This window comes from Dromiciops gliroides, chromosome 1 (assembly GCF_019393635.1).
Source record: "Dromiciops gliroides isolate mDroGli1 chromosome 1, mDroGli1.pri, whole genome shotgun sequence".
NCBI lineage: Eukaryota > Metazoa > Chordata > Mammalia > Microbiotheria > Microbiotheriidae > Dromiciops > Dromiciops gliroides.
Genome location: NC_057861.1, coordinates 542155711 through 542174564, shown reverse-complemented (window position 1 = coordinate 542174564; position 18854 = coordinate 542155711). Strand labels below are relative to the sequence as shown.

Sequence of the window (18854 nt, the reverse complement as noted above, 5' to 3'; positions counted from 1 at the left end):
TAGGCAAGTCACTTAACCTTCATTGCCCTGCAAAAAAACAAAAAACATGGCAAGACTTACATTAGCTGATGCCAAGGGAAGTGAGAAGAAGCAGGAGATCATTGTGCACAGTAACAGCAATGTTGTAATGATCAATTGTAAAAGACTTGGCTACTCTGATCAACACAATGATCCAAGATAATTCCAAAGGCCTCATGATGAAAAAATGCTATTCACCTACAGAAGGAGAACTGATAAACTCTGAATGCAAACTGAAGTATAATTTTCTTGCTTTAAAAAATTATATGGCTAACATGGAAATATGTTTTTCATGATTTCACACATACAATTGATATGATATTGCTTGCCTTTACAGTGGGTGGGGATGGAATAGGAGGGAGGGAAAGAATTTGAAACTCAAAATTTAAAAAGAAAAAAAATGCTAAATATAAATAAAAATAGTTTTAAAAAAGATCTGCCTCATTCTATTCATAGCAGAGCACCAAGTATAATATCAGACATGGTGGCTGTGCTGGCTGGTTTTGTTGAATTGTTTTGGTTTTTTTTATTCTTTGTATAAAATGTATTTCTGGAAAGGGAATGAGGAAGGAATATATTGGGAAATGAAGGTGATGTTTTGAAAAGTTGCCAATAGAAATTTTAGAAGGGAACGGTGGAAAATGAAATGGGGAAAGGAAAAAGGGAAAATGAAAGGAAAAATCATACAGTGGACAATGGAAAGGTACACGGGCTGCAACATATAACTAATGAGGAATTTTAAGGAAGTAAAACACGTCACAGGGTTAATGTGTGGCAGGAAAAGAAGATGGGCTGTTCACATGTGAAGTGATGATAGATGGAAAGGATGGGTCCTCCACTAGTCTACTTGGGATGTCAGATGAAAGTGAGGAAGGCTCCCACATGTTGAATAGATCTCCTATGGCATACTTATGGGAGAACATGGACAAGTCTAATAAGAAGGACCGAACAGCCAAGACACAATCTGCAAATCAATGAAATTATAGAACCACTTGCATATCTGAATAAATGAAAAGTCTTCAGCTTTGGTTAAAAAAAATCAACCTCCCAAATACAATCTGAGAGAGGTACGGCTAGACAGCATTTTGTCTGAAAAAGAACTGGAAGTTTTGGTGGAATGCAAGTTCAATCTGAATCAAAGGTATGACCTGTCAGCTAAGAAAACTAATACAATCTTAGGCCACATTAAGAAAGGACTATTATCCAGGGCAAGCAAGATGATGGATATTCCTACTGTACTCTGCCCTGACCAAACTACATCTAGAATAAAGTATTTCGTTCCAGACGCTACATTCAAGGGAAGGTATTGATGAACAGAACAGTATCCAGGAGGGCAAACAGGACGATTCCATTAATTCAATGGGCATTTATTAAGTGCCTACTGTATGCCAGGCACTATTAGGCTCTGGCTATAAAATCATGCCAAATGAGACTCAGTTGAAGGAACTGGGGATGTTCAGCCATGAGAAAAGAAGATTCTCTTTCAGTATTTCAAAGGCTGTCACTGGATGAGGGAATCCTTTTGCTTAACCCCAGGTGGCAAAACTGGGAATAAACCATGGAGTTGCAAGGAAACAAATTCAGACTTGATGTAAAGAAAAACTTCCTAAAAACTTGGGGAATTTGAAAAAACAACACTGGCTCTGGGGTTGGAGAACGTGGGCTCAAATCCTGCCTTGGCTGCTTACTTTGATCCTATACCTGTGGCAGGTACCTTGGATGAATCACTTAGGTTCAGTTCCTTCATCTATAAAAAGAGCCAGTTGGATTGGATGGCCTCTGAAGTCTTTCCTAAGATCCTATGAATGAGACTACCCCAAAGTGGAATAGGGTGGGGACGGAGGGGGAGTTATGGGGGGAAAGGGGACAGACTGGGATCCCCCTCACTGGGACTCTGCAGCCAAAGTGGAGCGACTGATCACATGCTGGGTCTGTTATAGAAGGTATTCTTGTTCAAGGACACATTAGACTAGATAACCCCTGAGGTTCCTTCCAACTAGGAGAGGCTGTGATTCTGTCAAGTAGAATCTGGGCCTCTGGGCTTTCCGTTTTTTTCTGGAGGCTCACCCTACAAAAAAAACAGACCCTAAATGCCTCGAGGTGAGATCCCCCTCAGTTCTGCCTGAGTATATACTTGCACGTGCTTAATACTAACTATAAAACACTATGGAATTAAATAGCTCAGCCAGATGCAGGCCTTCCTCACCTTACACAGGGACTATTCCAATAGCCTGTCTCAAATCTCTCCCCACTCCAGTCAATTCTCAATTCGCTTGTCCAAGTAATCTTTCTAATGCTCGAGTCTTACCATGTCACCCCCACTTCCTACTCAATAAACTCCAAGAATTCAGGTATTTCAAAACCTGGGAGGCTTGTAAAAGAGATATTTCCATGAAATAAAGGTCTTTAAAATTCCTAAAGGTGTATAAGAAAACTCAAATAAATGTCCTTCATTCATGAAGAGGCTCATGATGTTATGATTTGCAGTGAACTGGATTTAAATGAGGGAGGGCTGTGTAAAGTCATCAGTCACACTCTTTTCTCCAGAGCCATCTGGGTCCAGTGGCAAGATATAGATCAGGACAACTGGAAACATCCCGGATGCAGTGGGAGACTTTGGCCTTTTTAAGCTAAGGCTTCAGTTTGCCTTTGGCAACGCCCATTCAGTGATTAAGACTAAGTAAGAAGTGAGGCAAAGAAAGGCTTCCTTTACAATGACAGCAATATTGTTCAATGAAGAACAGTGAATGATTTAATTATTCTCAGCAATACAATGATCCAAGACAATCCTAAAGGACTAATGATGGAGCATACTATTCACCTCCAAAGAAAGAACTGATACCGATTGAATACAGACTGAAGCACGATATTTTTCACTTTCTTTTTTTCTTTTATTCATTTTCTTATACAAAACAACTATTGTGGTAATGTTTTACATAACTGCACATGTACAACCTATATTTGATTACTTACCACCTCAGGGATGGGGCAAGGAAGAAAGGGAGGGAGGGAGGGATAAAATTTGGAACTCAAAACTTTAAATAAAAAAGATTTGCTTTTTTTTTTTTTTAAGTACTTCTTGGGACAGCTAGATGGCGCAGTGGATAAAGCACTGGCGCTGGATTCAGGAGTACCTGAGTTCAAATTTGGCCTCAGACACTTGACACTTACTAGCTGTGTGACCCTGGGCAAGTCACTTAACCCCCATTGCCCCACCAAATAAATAAATAAATAAAGTTTTTAAAGAGAAAAAAAGGACTTCTTTACCAAGTCAAAACAAATAAATGAATGAATGGAGAGTAAGGAAGGAAAGAAGGAAAGGAGGAAGAGAAGGAGAGGGGGAGAGGGAAAGGGAAAGAGGAGGAGACGGAGGGAGAGGGAAAGAGAGAGAGAGAGAGGGAGAGAGAGAGAGAGGCCCTCAAGAATTTCTGGCCAAAACAGAAGCAACTGCCATTTACCCTCACTCTAAGCCATTAAGAAACCAAATACTGGCCAATGAGCCTTGGGCTGGGATATGTTGTATGTACCAATTATTTAAGACCTGGCATAAGCTTCCTTGTATGGTTTATCTATGTGTATATGTATGGGCATGTGTATTGTATGTGTATGTCTATGTCTAGATAAATGCTTTTATATACACACATATCTGTTAAGTTGAGTAACACAGTACGCATTATGCTCCATTACTATGTTAAGTATTTTACAAATATTGTCTAAAAGACAAAAAAAGCAGTCCCTGCTCTCAAGGAGCTTAGTCTAGTAGAAGAGACAGTATGAAAATAACTATGTATAGGGACAGCTAGGTGGCTCAGTGGATAAAGCACCAGCCCTGGAGTCAGGAGAACCTGAGTTCAAATTAGGCCTCAGACACTTACTTACTAGCTGTGTGACCCTGGGCAAGTCACTTAACCCCGATTGCCTCATTTAAAAAAAAAACAAAAAACTATGTATAAACAAGCTACAGACAGGATAAATGGGAAATAATCAGCAGAGGAAGGGCTTTCAGTGCCAAACAGAGGATTTTATATTTCATCCTGGAGGTGATAAGGAGCCATTAGTTATTTGTGTGTGTGTGTTGTGAGAAAGTGAGAGACAGACAGACAGGCAGGCAGACATGGTCAGATTTGAGCATTTGGAAGATCACTCTGATGCTTGAGTGAAGAATGGACTGGAGTGGAGAGAGACTTGAGGCAGGGAGACCAAGAGACCAATAAGCAGGTTATTGCAATAGTTCAGCTGTGTAGTGAGGTGGGCCTACACCTGGACGGCAATTGTATCAGAAAAGAGAAGGGGGCACGTGTGTGTGTGTGTGTGTGTGTGTGTGTGTGTGATATTACAAAAGTAAAATCGACAGGACTTGGCAATAGAGTGTACGTGAAAGGTTGAGAGAGAGGTATCAAGGACTATACCCCAAGGAGATCAAAGAAAGAAGAATCAATATGTGCAAAAATATTTAAAGCAGCTCTTTTTGTGGGGGACAAAGAATTGGAAACAAAGGGGATATCCATCAATTGAAAAAAGGTTGAATAAGTGATGGTATATGAATGCAATAGAATACTACTGTGTTTAAGAAATGATGAAGGGTGGGGGCAGCTAGGTGGCGCAATGGATAAGGCACTAGCCTTGGATTCAGGAGGACCTGAGTTCAAACCCAGCCTCAGACACTTACTAGCTGTGTGACCTTGGGCAAGTCACTTAAACCCCATTGCCCTGCAAAAAAAAAAAAAAAAACCCAAAAAGAAATGATGAAGGGGAAAGTTTCAGTAAAACCTGGGAAGACTAGTGATGCAAAGTGAAGCAAACAGAACCAGGTGAACAATCTTCACAGTAACAGCAGCAATATTATAAAGATAGTCAACTTTGAAAGACTTAACTGATCAAAGACCCACCAATATTCCAAAAGATTAATGATGAAATATGCGATCCACCTCCAGACAGAGAAATGATGGACTCAAGAGTGAAGACTAAAGCATTTTTTTTCTTTTTGTGTGTGTGGTGTTTTTTTTTAGTGAGGCAATTGGGGTTAAGTGATTTGCCCAGGGACACACAGCTAGTAAGTATTAAGTGTCTGAGGCCGGATTTGAACTCAGGTACTCCTGACTCCAGGGCCGGTGCTCTATCCACTGCACCACCTAGCTGCCCCAAATGTTATAGTTCTTTTTTTTTTTTTTAAAGTGAGGCAGTTGGGGGGCGGCTAGGTGGCGCAGTGGATAGAGCACCGGCCCTGGATTCAGGAGTACCTGAGTTCAAATCCGTCCTCAGACACTTGACACTTACTAGCTGTGTGACCCTGGGCAAGTCACTTAACCCTCATTGCCCCGCCCCCCCCCCCCCAAAGATTCAGTATATAAGAGATCAGTAACTGGAGAGAGTTCAGTTGAATACTGAGGTCCAAACGAGATTATAGAAAGTTAAAAGAATGGGAGGAAAGGAAAAGGGGAGAAGACATATGGGACCAGAGCTAGATGGACTGATAAAGTGAAGGAATCCTGTCCCTCTGACTAGATTGCAAGAATTTTCCCTGAAGAGCCCCCATCTGTCTATACCTTATATCTACACAGCCTTGGTGTACTTGGCACTTAGTAAGTGGACAATAAATTTGAGAATGCAGAAAAAAAGACTAAACCTGAAAATAGCTAAACCTATTTTTAAGGAATAGCTGAATAGATAGTATCATTTGAATGAAAACAGCCAGATTACAGAGAATTACAGATGTGTAAATTAGTTGTAGAGTGTTTTTTCTAGAAATAACCTTTTCTATTATTTTTATTTAAATAGGCTTTCAATATCTCCAGTACTTCACTATTAACTATGCAAAGAGCCAATTATGTGTTTCTTGGTAAAGAAGTACTGTAGTCTATGATTTCGTTTCTATTTTGACAAGCATTTGATAAAACCTCATTCAGGGAAATAAATAAGCAGTAATTACCATGTAAAAACAACGAAATAATTAGGATGACTACAGAGAAATCCCTAGAGTCGTCGTGGGGAGTCCCAATACTACAAGAGAAGAGTAGAAAGGAGGAAAGTCTGCAGGAAAAGAAAGACCTTGTCAACTCAGCTAAGAATGGAAGGGAAATAGAATTACCCAGTTCCTACAAGACATTCTTTGGGGGATTAGCTGAGAACATATAAAGCAATGGTATTTTTATTTTAATAGAGGTTTTTTAAAAATCAAAAAAACTTTCAAAAGATGAAAAGGAATCAATCTCTCTACTGGAAGAATTTCAGGCACTGTGCTAAACTGGAACAGAATAATATTTTTGACCCAGCGTAATCACCTTAAGGTCTCTTTTTTCCTTAATGAAAATATTAGGAAACAAATATTTCTGCAGTCTAAAGTTCCCTTCCAGACTTATCAAGAAGAAAACCTGTATCAAGTACATGAACTTCTAAAAACAATGGCTTCCACTAAATCCCTTTTCCAAAACCTAAGCACTTTCTGTTAGGAAACTATTAAACTCTAAGATTCTGGAAAATAGATCAAGGGTGATAATTAGACTCAGAACAGGAAATACTTTAATATAGCGGCATTGTCCGTCTCTACCACAGATGAACTGAATGGTTTAAGAAATTGTGAGAAATTACTTCTCTTTTGTATTTAATAACTAATTATTGTATTAGGACCAAGGTTTTTCCCCTTATCTACTTCCTCATCCACAAATCAACCAGTGTGGGAAGTCTTTGGCAGAGATTTATCCAGACCAAGATCTAATCAGACAGTACAAGAAATTCTAAGTTTGGGCTAATAAATTCATTCCTGCTCATTGTGTTTGCTCTGACAGGTCTGGGAAGTACTGATTCTCCCTTGCTCAGACAGGTGATATGGAAATTGATGACTCTCTGACCAAAATTTGGGTGACCCAAGAGTCTCATCATAATATAGCCCACCCTCTCATTGTAATATCATTTTCTCATTAATTATTAACTAAGCAGTGTTGATTGGCATCTTAAGTAACACCTGCTCTTCCAAGGGCATATAAACTGTGAATCCACTACCAGGAGTCTTTGGTCTAAGAGAGATCACCAAATAACCATCCTTTTATTAATAAATGTGCTGCCCTTATTGATAAAATTATTAAATTACCCAGAAATTATACCTCTTGAGCCTTTTTAAATGCCACAACATGACTTCTTTAAGATGTACCAGATATTTTAAGTGACTATTGTTTGGTTTGAAGAAGCAAAGTGTTAAATGAACTGCTATCTAAACACTGGACCCTTGCTCAGTATTAATAGTGAAATTTTCTTTGTTCCAATATGCCATAAAGCTTTGACTTCACAATGGCTTATGTTAGAGAGATTTCTTTTTTTTGTTTTGTTTTGGTTTTTTGGGGGGTGGGGCAATGAGGGTTAAGTGACTTGCCCAGGGTCACAGTGTTAGAGAGATTTCTAAGGACAGAAGAGACTGCTAGTTTGGGTTTATTTCTTCCTAAGTAGAAAAAATGCTTAGATAAGAGTAATAAAAAATTAATAAAAACTGTTTCTAGCAGGCTTGTGCTTAAAACTTGGAATGCAGAATTTTCTTCCACAACCCTCACCTCTCAAAGTAGACCTTAGAGATAATTACTTCTCCCTGTTTCACCTTGAGAGGATAGGAACTGGTGCCCCCAGGGAATAGTCTTCCTCAGAAGAAGAAGGATATCATATTGAACAGGTTTCCTATCTAACCAACCAAAAACTTACCCAGGAAAACATTTCGTCCTTCTATCATTCCATTAAGAGTACACTGCCTCCCCCCCCCCCCAAAAATGGGGCAGCTATATGGCGCAGTGGATAGAGGCACCAGCCCTGGATTCAGGAGGACTTGAGTTCAAATCCAGCCTCAGACACTTAACACTTACTAGCTGTGTGACCCTGGGCAAGTCACTTAACCCCAACTGCCTCACCAAAAAACAAAAACAAAAAAAAGAGTACACTGATGGGGGCAGCTAGGTTGCACAGTAGACAAAGCACCGGCCATGGATTCAGGAGTAACTGAGTTCAAATCTAGCCTCAGACACTTGACACTGGCTGTGTGACCCTGGGCAAGTCACTTAACCCTCATTGCCCCACCAAAAAAAAAAAAAAAGAGTACACCGGTTGCCACCTTGAAAGCCATATACTCATAAGCACTATTACAACTTCTTCCATTGTAACCACAAATCTTTTCAGAATCCAAAAGATTTTTCAAACTCAGGAAATGGAATGGGGGTGTGGGGTAGGAGTAGGGAGAGAAGATTAGCTAAATTGAACTTGTAGGATTCATTTCTGCTAAATTCTGCTCAGGACAGTGTTGCATGAAAAAACACTTCATGATGTCAACAGATTATCTACCACTCAGCCTAATTTATAAGTACAGAAAATGACATGGGAACTCTAGAACAACGCAGTCAATTCCTGGTATTGCTTGGAATTCAATTCAACACTTACACTCTACTATGTCCAAGGCCCATGCATAATTACTTAGTTACATTTTAGGTACTAAGAATCCTTAGGTTAATAGTAACAATGAAAGCTAAACCTGACGGCTGAATCAAATTTTCTTTTAAAAAATTCACCTTATTTCTGTAAAAATTGCTCCATGCTGAGGACTGCACCAGCCAGCCAAATTAAAATAAACTCTTATTCCAATCACAGGCAAGTTAGTCCAAGCTTCTAATTAAGTTTCTTTCTCCTTTAGAAACATGTGTTTGCAGCCACTCCGAGAGAGTACCACCATATGTGAAAAGCTCCCAGCCCCCTGACCATCTGCCCATAGTAAATCCCATTGCAAACAGGTTTATTCTGGTATGCCTGACACCCACTTCTCATGACTGACTAGGAAACACGCTGTTATCGAAGAGTTCGATTTCTTCAAATTGTCATAATGCTTTAATAAATGTCAGATTCTCTCAAGATGGCACACAAAGTGCCAAGTCCAAATACTTGTGTGGGTCACTTATAAGCTGGGTTTGCGGTTACGGATGCCCACCCGAGAGCTTAGCATAGTGTTTGGCACATGATGGGTATTTAATAAATACTGGCTGACTATCCCAAGGTGTGAGGTGAACGAGAGCAATCCTATTCCCCGACTCCAAACGTATAGAAAAAAGGAGAGGGGATCTTTCTCTTCGTTCTGCATTCCTCCCACCCGCCCCCGCCCCAAGCAGGCAATTCAGAGTCCGCAGCAAAGCCCTCTCTGAAAAAAAAACAAAACAAAACAACGGTAGTGTTTACACCGGTTCCAATTCCACAGTTCACTGAAACAGATGGGAGAAAGCACAAGCATCCAGCTCCCTCTCCTCCCCCACCCCCAACCCCCAGTACCAGGGCTACCTCTTCAAAGTCATCCAGATGCTAAGGAGACGGGAATGTCTTCAGTTTCCTGCTCCACTCCCCCCACCCCCCACCCCTTCCATCTAAACCCGTGCTGGCGGTGCTTGGGATGCTGACCTGGGCCACCTCCCAGGACTTCCCCGGCACCAACACACCTGGTTCTGGAGCTGCTAGAGAGTTCCGCCTCCCTCCAGATGTGATGAGCCCCCACCCCCCGCCGCCCCTCCCCACCTCCACCCGCATCCCCAGCAGATGTGCTACCTCGGGATTTACCTCAGGAGGGTCTGCGAGCACTCAAGGGCCCATGCAGAGGTGGTAGGCGAAGGAGGGTCCGGGGTGGGGGCGGCTCCAGGCACTGTCAAGATCCCCCTCCCTCCCTCCGCTCTCCGCCAAAGCGCAGACCTCGGACCCTCCCCTCCCGTGGCCACCGACCCGACGCAAAGCCCCGACCCCTCTCCCAGAGGAAGCTGCGGGAGACCTAGCGGCCCTCGGATTGGCCTCCCCCCCTCTCCTGCTCAGCCCGCAGGTGCAAAGCGATTGGCTCAGCCCGATGCTGCGTCAAGGAGGCACATTTGGAACGCCAGCGCCTCGCCTCCTAGAGGGCTGGGAGGGGAGGGAGACGACGGAGCCCAGCAGAAAGGCGAGGGAATGGGGTGAGAGAGCAGCGGAGGGGGAGGGGAGCAGAAAAGGAGAGGGGGAGGGGCCAGATCTGGAAGACCGGGAAAGAGGGCGGGGCAGAACTGGGAGAGGCGGGAATGGGGGGGACTGCTGGGAAAGGGGGAGGGACCAGAACCGGGAGAGGTGAGAGGGAGGGGCTATAACTGGGAGAGGGGGTGGGGCCAGAGCTGAGGGTGAGGGAAGGAGGAGGGAGCTAGAGCTTGGAAAAGAGGAGAGGGAAGGAAGCTAGAACTGGGAGAGGGGAGCGGAGGCCGGAGTTTGGAAAGAAGGAGAGAGGGGGCCGGAGCTGGGAGAGGAAGGCGAGCCACTTGCTTCCTCACTTAGCAATAAAGGGTAAGAAAAAGTGAAGCCATCCCATTGCATTCTCTGATGTTCACTCCTTTGGGGGATTTCATTACATTTACTGTGCTGCTTTCTTTTTAAAAAATTTTTTTTTCCTATTAAGTATTTCTTTTCTCTCCATGCCAATTCCTCCCTCCCACCCCCTCCACTGAGAAGAAAAAAAAAATAACCGTGAAAAACAAAACCCTTGTAATGAAACAAATATACATAGCCAAGGAAAACAAAATCCCACATTGGCCAAGTGTAAAAAGTGTATGTCATATTCTGTATATTGCATCCACGCCCTCGGCATCAGGAGACGTCGATCCTCTGACAAGTGTTTCCTAATCACATATCCGGAGCTTTGCTTTGAGGATGGGTGGCCCTGCCTCACTCAGAATAATGCATGGGGGGCGGGGGGAGGAGAGAGTGGAGGTAGGAGGGCAATAACCACACTCAGAAACAGTAGAACCTTATATGGCTCACTGAGAACTAAAACTACTGAATGTAGCACTTAGGATGACCATCTTTGAAGCTTCAGAGAATCATAGGGGGCAGCTAGATGGCGTAGTGGATAAAGCACGGGCCCTGGATTCAGAGGGACCCGAGTTCAAATCTAGCCACAGACACTTAACACTTACTAGCTGTGTGATCCTGGGCAAGTCACTTAACCCCCACTGTCCCACCAAAAAAAAAAAAAAAAGAATCATAGACTTCTGAACTGGAAAAGACCTGGATCATCCAGGCCAGAAAGGCGTTCTGAACCTTTTCTGTCTTGTGATTCCCTTGGCAATCTGGTGAAGCCCGTGGAGCCTTTACCAAAGTAATATTTTTAAATAAATAAGCAATGTAGGATTGCAGAGCAAAAAATTATACTGAAATATAGTTATCAAAATATTTTAAAAATAAGCTTACAGGGGCAGCTAGGTGGCGCAGTGGATAGGGCACTGGCTCTGGATTCAGGAGGACCTGAGTTCAAATATGTCCTCAGACAATTGACACTTACTAGCTGTGTGACCCTGGGCAAGTCACTTAACCCCAAATGCCTCACCAAAATAAAATAAAATAAAATAAGCTTACAATATCCCAGGATAAGAACCCCTGAACTGGTATGAGTTCCCCCCCCCCCATTTTATAGGGAGAAAGGGAACAAGCATTTATTAAGCACCTGTGTGCCCGGCAGGCACTGTACTAATCACTTTACAAATATCTCATGTGATCCTCACAACAAACCTGAAAAATGGGTGCTAGGATTATCCCCTTTTTTACAATTGAGGAAACTGAGGAAGAGAGAGTAATTTGCCCAGGGTCACACTGCTAGTATATGTCTCAGGCTAGATTTGAACTTGGGTCTTCCTGACTCCAGGCCAAGGTAGAAAAAAGAAACTGAGTCATGATTTTTAGTAGTGTCTTGTTGAACACTGTAACCCTCTTGTTTTGAGTCTAAGGTTTCTTTTCTGAAGATTTAAGAACTCTGGGATTAACTGGCTCCTTTTTTTTTCTTTGAGAATATACCTTCTCCCCAGAGTTGAGAAGGAAAGGAAAGCTGAATGCTGGCCTGCACATCTGCTATCTATCTTTTTATTTAAATTTTTTTTTGGCAAGTTTTCTTTCGGCTTTTCAGTGATCTTATTTCTAAAGGCACAGACACTTTATCATTTGAAAGGGTCCCAGAAACTTGGACTATTGTTAGAATCACAGATTCCTGAAATAGGAATAGACTTTTGTCTATTTCTTTTTAACCTTTTTTGTTATCTCATAAACTGTCATTGGCTAATATGAATCATGAGTCAAAGGGCTCTCTGGAAATGTAAAATGCCTGCCCCTTAAGGACCTCTGATTAATGTTGTGAGATTTTTAAAAAGACATATATATAGAAGTTGTCTGTCTTCTTTGAAAATAAAGGGGCTCTTTAAAGAATCCTAGAGAATCAACTCAAAAATTACTTGAAACAATTAACAACTTTAGCAAAGTAGCAGGATATAAAATAAATCCACATAAATCATCAGCATTTCTATACATGACCAACAAAGTCCAGCAGCAAGAGATAGAAAGAGAAATTCCATTTAAAGTAACAGTAGATAATATAAAATACTTGGGAGTCTACTTGCCAAGACAAACCCAGGAACTCTATGAACACAACTACCAAACACTCTTCACAGAAATCAAATCAGATCTAAATAATTGGAAAGATATCAATTGCTCATGGATAGGCAGAGCTAATATAGTAAAAATGACAATACTGCCTAAATTAATTTACTTATTCAGTGCCATACCAATCAGACTACCTAAAAATTATTTTATACAGCTAGAAAAAATAATAACAAAATTCATCTGGAAAAACAAAAAATCAAGAATATCCAGGGAAATAATGAAAAAAAATTCACAGGAAGGTGGGTTAGTGGTACCAAACCTGGAGCTTTACTATAAAGCGGCAGTCATCAAAACTATCTGGTACTGGCTAAAAAATAGAGTGGTAGATCAATGGAATAGGCTAGGCTCAGGAAATGCAGTAGTAAATGACACTAGTAATGTAGTGTTTGATAAACCCAAAGACTCCAGCTTCTGGGATAGGAACTCAGTATTTGACGAAAACTGCTGGGAAAACTGGAAGATAGTATGGCAGAAATTAGGCATAGACCAACATCTTACACCTTATACTAAAATAAGGTCAAAATGGATACATGATTTAGACATAAGAGGTGATACCATAGGTAAATTAGGAGAGAAAGGAATAGTGTACCTATCAGATCTTTGGAAAGGAAAACAGTTTTTGACCAAACAAGAGATAGGGTATATTATAAAATGCAAAATGGATGATTTTGATTATATTAAATTAAAAAAATTTTGTACAAACAGAAGCAATGCATCCAAAATTAGAAGGGAGGCAGAAAGCTGGGAAACAATTTTTGAGGCCAGTACTCCTGATAAAGGACTCATCTCTAAAATATATAGGGAACTAAATCAAATTTATAAGAATCCAAGTCATTCCCCAACTGAGAAATGGTCAAAGGATATGAACAGGCAGTTTTCTGATGAAGAAACCAAAGCTATCTATTCCCATATGAAAAAATGCTCTAAATCTCTAATGATTAGAGAGATGCAAATTAAAACAACTCTGAGGTACCACCTGACACCTATCAGATTGGCTAAAATGACAAAAAAGGAAGATAATAAATGTTGGAGAAGCTGTGGGAAAATTGGAACACTAATGCATTGTTGGTGGAGCTGTGAGCTGATCCAACCATTCTGGAGAGCAATTTGGAATTATGCCCAAAGGGCGATAAAGCTGTGCATACCCTTTGACCCAGCAATTCCACTTTTAGGTCTTTTGCCCAAAGAAATCATGGAAGGGGGAAAGGGACCCACATGTACAAAAATATTTATAGCTGCTCTTTACGTGGTAGCAAGGAATTGGAAGTTGAGGGGGTGCCCATCAATTGGGGAATGGCTGGACAAGTTGTGGTATATGAATACAATGGAATACTATTGTGCTGTAAGAAACGATGAGCAGGAGGAGTTCAGAGAAACCTGGAGGGTCTTGCGTGAGCTGATGATGAGTGAGATGAGCAGAACCAGAAGAACATTGTACACAGTATCATCAACATTATGTGTTGATCTACTGTGATGGACTATATTCTTCTCACCAATGCAATGGTACAGAAGAGTTCCAAGGAACTCATGATAGAAGAGGATCTCCAAATCCAAGAAAAAAAAACAAAAAACTGTGGAGTATAGATGCTGATTGAACCATACTATTTCTTTTGTTTTGGGTGCTGTTGTTTTTTTTTTCTATTTTGAGGTTTTGCATCACTGCTCTGATTTTTTCTCTTGTAACAGGATTAATGCAGAAATAGGATTAATGTTATTATGTGTATATATATATATATGTGTGTGTGTGTATATCTATATATCTATATGTATATGTATGTAGATATATAGATATACAGATATAACCTATATCAGATTACCTGCTGTCTAGAGGAGGGGGGAGGGAGGGGAGGGAGGGAGAAAAATCTGAAATTGTAAAGCTTGTATAAACAAAAGTTGAGAACTATCTTTACATGTAACGGAAAAAATAAAATACCTTATACATTAAAAAAAAAAAAGAAAAGAAAAGAAAGGGGCTTGGGGGCAGCTAGGTGGCACAGTGGATAGAGCGTCAGCCCTGGATTCAGGAGTACCTCAGTTCAAATCTGGCCTCAGACACTTGAAGCTCACTAGCTCTGTGACCCTGGGCAAGTCACTTAACCCCAACTGCCTCAAAAAAAAAAAAAAAAGAAAGAAAGAAAAGAAAGGGGCTTTATAAATTGAAGGAAAGGAAAGGGATTAATCCAAAAGATTGTGGAGGCAACAGGATCTAGTATTGTTTTGGAAGAGAGGAGGGCAAAGAGAGGAGAAGAAAGAATTAAAAAATTTTAAAAACCCTAAATTACTTAAAAATTTTTAGCCCACATAAAAGAAACAAGAAAAAACTTATTGGAGGGGAAGATAGGGGAGGTGCTGGAGAGTGAGTGAACCTTACTTTCATCAGAATTGGCTCAAAGAGGGAATAACATACACACTCAATTGGGTATAGTAATCTATTTTACCCTGCAGGAAAGTAGGAGGGGAAGGGGATAAGGGTGGGGGGAGTGATAGAAGGGAAGGTAGATTGGGGGAGGGGGCAGTCAGAAGCAAAACACTTTTGAGGAGGGACTGGGTGAAAGAAGATAGAAAATAAAATAAATGTCATGGGGAGGGAATAAGATGGAGAGAAATACAGTTAGCAATAGTATCTGAAAAAAATTTGAAGCAAGTTTGTCTGACATGTCTCATTTCTCAAACACAGAGAACTGAGTCAAATTTGTTAAGATAAGAGCCATTCCCCAAATGATCGATGATCAAAAGATATGAAGTTTTCAGATGAAATAATCAAAGCTATCTATAGCCATAGGAGGGAAAATGCTCTAACTCACTATTGTTGTTTTTGTTTTTGTTTTTGTGGGGCAACAGGGGTTAAGTGATTTGCCCAGGGTCACACAGCTATCAAGTGTCAAGTGTCTGAGGTCGGATTTGAACTCAGGTCTTCCTGAATCCAGGGCCAGTGCTTTATCCACTGTGCCACCTAGCTGCCCCTCTAACTCACTATTGATTGGAGAAATGCAAGTCAAAACAATTCTGGGGTACTACCTCATACCTATTGGATTGGATAATAGGACAGCAGGGGAAAATGACAAATGTTGTAGGGGATATGGGGCAAAAATGAGACATTAATGCACTCTTGGTGAAGTTGTAAACTGATTCAAACATTCTTTAGAGCAATTTGGAACTGGCCAAAGGGCTATAAAACCATGCATGCTCTTTGACCTAGTAATACCACTACTAGGTTGGTATCCAAAAAGAGATAAAAAACAAAAAGTTGAATTCAAAATTGAGGAGATGCCCATTAATTAGGGAATGGCAAAACAAATTGTGGGATGAGATTATGATGGAACATTAATGTGCTATAAGAAATGATGCTCAGGATGCTACCAGAAAAACCTGGAAAGACTTACATGAGCTGATGAAAACTGAAATGTACTGTATACAAAGTAATAGCAATATTGTAAGATGATCAGCTGTGAATGACTTAGCATTTTCAACAATACAATGATCCAAGACAACTCTGAAGGACTAATGAAAAATGTGATCCATCTCCAGAGAAAGAAGTGATGGTATCTGAATACAAATTGAAGCATAATATTTTTTAGTTCCTTTTTCTTAAGATTTTTTTGTTCTGTTTTCTTTCACAACCTGACCAATATGGAAATGTTTTGCATGATTATACATGTATAACTTATATTGAATTGCTGGCATTCTTAAGGGGACCAGGGGGAGGAGGAAGGGAGGAAGAGAATTTGGAACACAAAGTTTTAAAAATTGATGCTGAGAATTGTTTTTTTTGTTTGTTTTTTTTTTTTTGAGAATTGTTTTTATATGTAATTTGGAAAAAAATAATATTTTAAATTTTAAAAAATTTAAATAAAAGAAAAAACCCTCACTTGATCCAACCCCCCCAAAAATTGTGAACCTAGGAAAGTAGAAGAATTGTAGCACCAGGGAAAGGTCCATGATATTTTTTTAGATTGGGCAGGAATTGAATTTAGTTTGATTTTCAACATAGTTATGTCTTGGAATCACAAACTGAGATGGAAATATAGACATCATCTACTCCTTTACACTCTTAAAAATAAATGAGGACCTCCTCCCCAAAGAGATTTTATTTTCATCAGTTATAACTCTGAGTATGCTGATAAATGTTTAACAACCAACTCCCCCCTATAAGGGGCTAAAATTCTAGCTAGTCTGTCTAAAATATCTAATGAGTGGTTGCCAATAAATTATAAGCTTTAGCAAGAGTTAGACTTTTAAGCATTTATTAAGGAGAATAAGAATTTGATGAAGAGAGAGAGAAAGGCCTAGATTCATCTATCTATTAAAGGGAGCTACAGTTCTCCTGCTCCACTCTCCGTGAAAATCCTGACGAAAGACAGCAAGAGTGCCAGCCTCGCCCCCTCTTCCTCCCACAAGCAAATGTCACTTCCTGACACCAAAGAAAAGTCACATGTCTTGCCCTCAGGCGCCTTCTCCTCATGTTGGAGTTTTCCTACAGTAGCTCTCCAGCAGGTGGCGTCATTCCAATTGTTATACCCCCCAAAAAGAACCAACACACTTTAAAGTTTAATCAGCAGATTAAATAAATGATAAATGTTTAACAAACAAAAAAAAGAATGTATGTTCAACACACTTTAAAGTTTAATCTTAGTTTTCTTTATAACTTTCTTACATCTAAGCAGTCAACAAAACAATAAATCAGGTCCCAATTTGTAGTGATTGCCAATTTCCAAAGTATAAATGCTAGCACTGAAAATTTAACAATCAACTCTGGTTCAAACTGATTCCAGCACACCCCTTGTTACAGCTCTTGATATTTAAGATATTAGAAATGAAAATATCTCCCTGAAAGAAAAAAAGACCTATTTGTACAAAAATATTTATAGCAGCTCTTTTTGTGGTGAGCAAGAATTGGAAATCAATGGAATGCCCATCAATTGGGGAATGACTAAACAAGCTGTGGTATATGATGATGATGCAATACTATTGTGCTGTAAGAAATGACAAGCAGGATTATTTCAGAAAAAACTGGAAAGATTTACATGAACTGATATATAGTGAAGTGCACAGAATCAAGAGAACATTGTACACAGAGGCAGCAATATTATTTGATGAAGAACTGTGAGTGACTTAACTGTTCTCAACAATATGATTCAAGACAATCCCAAGGGACTAGTGATGAAACATACTATACACTTCCAAAGAAAGAACTGATACTGATGGAACAGACTGAAGCATGCTATTTTTCACTTTTCTTTTTTTCTTTTATTCAAGTTTTTTTATACAAAATGACCAATATGGTAATGTTTTACATAATCTCATGTGTATAACCCATATTTGATTGCTTACCACCTGGGGGGGAGGAGAGAGAGGGAAGGAGGGATAAAAATTGGAACTCAAAACTATAAACAAAAATGTTTATTATTTTAAAAAATGAAAATATCTTGGTATTTTTGTGAAAATAGTTTTGGAGTAAATGACCCCCTGAAAGTGTCTTGAGGCCTCCTGTTCCCAGATCACACTTTGAAAACCAATGTACTAGCTGACTTCCAAAGTCTGTTGCAACTTTATAACTATGATCTTACTATCAGTTCCCTCATTTTGTAAATGAGAAAACAGTCCTGGGGAGGTTTAGTAACTTGCTTGAACTGAGGTCTCTAGAATCCCAGTCTGGCATTCTTTCACCCCATTTCACTGCTTCTTTGACATATATTAAGTTCCAAATTGCCACCATGGTTGTAGAGAAATAGTGAGAGACCAAACCTGAAAATATAGAATTTAGGGAAGAGCAGTTTTGTTTTTTTTTTTAAGAAGTCAAGGGAGCAGCTAGGTGGTGCAGTAGATAAAGCACTGGCCCTGGAATCAGGAGGACCTGAGTTCAAATCCAGCCTCGGACAAATCCAGCTGTGTGACCTTGGGCAAGTCACTTAACCCTCATTGCCCTGAAAAAAAAAATAATAAAAGAAGGGCAGCTAGGTGGCACAGTGGATAGAGCAATGGCCCTGGAGTCAGGAGGACCTGAGTTCAAATGCAGCCTCAAACACTTGGCACTTACTAGCTGTGTGACCCTGGGCAAGTCACTTAACCCCGATTGCCTCACCAAAAAACAAAACAAAAAAAATAATAAAATAAAAGAAAGTACAAAAAGTCAAATCAGCTTTTGGTTGCCTAGCTAATAAAGTAAATCATCAGTTTCATCAGAGCATTCATTCAGTTTTTGAATGGGCCCATCTTTGACTCTTATTTTGGTCTTCTTGTATGTAAATTCCATTCGTTGCAAAGATAACTAGGTGAGAAAGTGCTGTTTTCTCAGCAAATTCATCACTACCAATGGGGAAAAAATAAACATAATGTTTAAAATAAACAGCACATTATTGTTGTATTAAATAACTTTTCACCTAACA

The 18854-nt window shown here is 40.0% G+C and overlaps 1 protein-coding gene across 2 annotated transcripts in view; it reads right to left on the bottom strand.

The window, feature by feature from the left end:
- The window catches only part of TECPR1 (tectonin beta-propeller repeat containing 1), an 82345-nt gene extending 72377 nt beyond the window's left edge, over positions 1-9968 (bottom strand). For both annotated transcript variants that reach the window (XM_043984210.1, XM_043984216.1), the window contains exon 1: positions 9589-9968. The gene's annotated coding sequence lies outside the window, so the exon portion shown is untranslated. The remainder of the gene's footprint in view (positions 1-9588) is intronic.
- Between the last annotated feature and the right edge of the window lie 8886 nt (positions 9969-18854).